We start from the raw sequence: 3,875 nt of genomic DNA on the forward strand, positions 1-3,875 counted from the left end.
ATCACTCGTTTCTGGCTTTGCTTTCGATTTTTTGAATTCCGCGGTCGCGGTCGTGAATTAAATTTCGAAACGAACGTCGAGCTCGAGATTCTGCACATGTACGGACAATGATCGCTGCGATTGTTAGGCGTCCATGTGCACTCAGCTTTCGCGATGTAGTCCTATTTTTGATTTTTTTAATTTTATGCGCGACTAGCAAATCTCGAGCCTAGTTTTAAGTTTCAGCGGGCATTGCGCCCGAAGGAGGAAGACCGAAGAGGCACCGACAAACTGTCGCGAAGAGGGGCTGCAACGAATGGCTTCTCATTTTGTGGATCTTTTTTTGGGTCCAAAGAATGGGAAGTCATTGTTACTATTATGTCACTGTGCTCAGTAGTTTCAGTAGTAATTGTTGTTGTGTTGTCTGGCCATTTGCATGCTGGCCCATCGTTGATCCAGTTATCGTGGGCAATTCGCGATTTTGTATTAGTGTTGCGTTTACAAATCTCGCGTTTTGAATTAGCGTTGCGATAAAATGATGATCGGATTTGCTTTATTGTTGCGTTATAAGAAATATCGCGATTGCTTTTAATTAATTTGATTCTGAAGTAGTCTATTTTTTTATTTTTATATTTATCATATAAAGTTGTAATTTATAATATTGAAATCTTGGAAATTATTTTTTGTTTATTTAGAGAATAATAATAAATTTTATTTTAAATTCAAATTTAAGAAATAGTTTTATGATAAATGTAAAATCGCGTTGTTTAAACTAGTGTTGCGTATAAAAATTGCCCACTTTTCTTCCACTTGCACTGTGGAAATATGTTCCTGTTTGTGAATCACTTATTGCAACTGAGAGTTGCACGAAGGTGGTTATATGACTGCAGCCATTATAATCTTCCGCTTATAGTTGCATATATTAAAATAATGCAAAGTAAATGAGTGCATAGATTCATAATATCGCGCAAATAATAATTATAATATTTAATTGGGATATATTTTCGCGAATTGTCTATTTTTTCCTTCTTTTTTTATTTATTTTTTTTTTACATATATTAATTATCGCTCATACAATAAAGCACTCTTCGCGTTTTTTTTTGAAAATTTGTTATATTAGTGTTGCGAAATAAAATATTTCACTCACGGTTTGTTCGTGGCTTTGCATTGAGTGAACGATTTTAGGTAGCCCTTCAGACTACCTTTTTGTCTTTTTTTTCAGCTCCTGTTTANCAAAGCATTTGTTATATAAAATATTGTTTTGTCATTGTTGAATTTGTTTTAATTGTTATAATATTGTACGAAATTATTTTTATGATGAAATTTTTAAGTCAATTCAAATTTCAATATAAATTTTTCTTTCAATTTTGAATCTATCTTCTATCAAATTTTTAATTTGTAAAATTTTTTCAATATAATCCTGGTTGAAAGAAATTATGAATTACGTAATAGTATAATAATTTTCTTTTTTGATAGTAATGTTTTTTTCAGATCTTTATTATGGTTTAATTTCTAATTTAAAGATTAAGTTTGTTACAGATAATCAATAAGATGAAAGATAAAAATCAATAAGGTATGTAAAAAATATGGGAATATAAATTAGTTGTTATTTATTATTTTATAATCTAATTATTCATTATTAATTATTAATTATTAATTATTAATTATTCATTATTGCATTTTATTACTTCTTTTTTATAGTATATTTCAGGTTCATCATTCAACATTTCAACAACGTAAGAATGGAATGATGTTTATGTAATTTTGTATTTATATTTAGATTTCTGGTAGGTAGTTTAAAATTATTGAATTTTCATATATTAAAGTTTAAGATTTTTTGATGAAAATATAATACATTTGAAATATTTTCAGAATATTTTATACTGGGATCAAATATTTATATTTAAGATGCTAGAAGATGGAAGATATTTGATTGAAATGTGTTTATAATTTAGTGCATGTATAATTATTGTGTGGTAACTTGTGCTAATTAAATGAATTAATGTAACATAGATAAATAAAATATAAGTGGATGAAACAGTGAATAATGCATGAAAACGTTTCATAATGTATTTCTAATATAATACAATATTTATTTTGTTTATTTTATTTATTTATTTATTTATGTATTTTATTTCTTAAATATAAATTATTTTTCATTTTCATGACAATGAAAATGTAAAATTTTATGTAATTTTCATGTAGAGAATCAGCTGGAAAATCATTATTATTTAATATACAATATATAATCATATCATTATGTAGTTAATACTAACGATATAATTATATATTTTATAAGAAATAATATGAATTGCATGCGATATTTTATACTTTTGTAGATAGAAAATTTAGTAAGATGATAATACATTTCTCGTTTCAATCTCTAAAATATAAGTGCAACTTTACCTCATACCGTTCTTTTTGAGTGATTTAATTTTGTGTAGGTACTTAGAGTATGAAATGCTAGATGGTGTTTGATGTATCTTGAGGTCGGTATTTCAGAATATGTGGCATGAAATCCCATAAGATGTCACGTCTATGCTATTTCTCATTTCTAAGAGAACATTAATTTTTCATCAGTCTATAGTAATGATGAAATATATATCAAGATTCGAGAAAAATATACTTTAGATATTTATAAATAGAACATGTATTTTTTAAATACGAAATTAAAATTATACACGAAATCAAACACATTATTTTAGGATAGGGATAGGTATAAAACTGATGACATGACTTTTCCTCAATCGGTAATTTCTGTTTGGTAGGCAAAGTCGAGGGCAAAGTAGATGGATTGTTCGTTCATTGATCGATGATTACTATCTTCAAAATTATAGTGATTTAAAATTAATCTTAATTATAATGTTTAATTAGATTAAAATAAATATATTCATTTCTGGAAAAGTTTGCAAGGATCTTACTGAAAAATATAATAAATTAATTTTAAAAAATCGTTTTATCAAAGTAAAAAAAAAATATTAAAATAGTATACATAATATACATAATAATTTTACTTTCAAATATGACTTTATTATTTTTCAAATGGATAATATAATATTTTTAAGGAAAATGTTGAGTGGTAATAATAAAAGAGGCTTTCGTTTATTAATAGGAAATAATGTTTATTATACAGTGTACATATTTATTAACTTCATTTATTTTATTTCTGTTATAAATTTTATATTAATAATTGTATTATGCTTTGCCGAGCGACGAATGCCTTGATCAGTGTGCGCTTAATCTATAACAATCTCCGTAAAAAGTATAGAAACTTCTGCTTTTTTTATTTTGTTCGTTTGTTTATTTTCGATTCTTTCCCACCCTTTAATCCACATTTTTTTCCATCAACCCTTCATTCTTCCCCCTAAAACATTGATCACCGTGAGTTTATACCACCAAAGAGTATCGCCAAAATATGTTGCGCTGAAAACGGCATAATCGTTCGGCATATACAAATAATAGTACTGTCGAAGTTAAAGTAATTGGCGGATTATTCATTTTTTTCCTTTGTTCACTTTTGCCAGTTACCCCATTTCGCTCGAAATGGCGCACCGCCGCCTTCGCGCCATCTGTGGTCGCGTTATTATTTTTCTCAAAATTTTCTTTCTCTCGAAATACTTCACCCTAGGATTAGTATCTGTTATCAATTATTTTTATAATATGCGTAATAATATAAATAATGTCGTTAATATAGCTATAATGATTACCGTTTCTTTAATGATAAACTATCTGAATGGTACATTTTCTCTGCTAATGGCCATGTCCTTTATAGCTAATTATGTAGTCTGTATGCGAGCTTCAAGTGGGATAAGGTACGTCGTACACAGAACTTTTCGGCTCGGCGTAGTTTCTTTCTTTCTTTTTTTTTTTTTTTTTTTTTTTTTTTTTTTTTTTTT

This window comes from Apis dorsata, unplaced genomic scaffold, assembly GCF_000469605.1.
Source record: "Apis dorsata unplaced genomic scaffold, Apis dorsata 1.3 scaffold_69, whole genome shotgun sequence".
Lineage (NCBI taxonomy): Eukaryota > Metazoa > Arthropoda > Insecta > Hymenoptera > Apidae > Apis > Apis dorsata.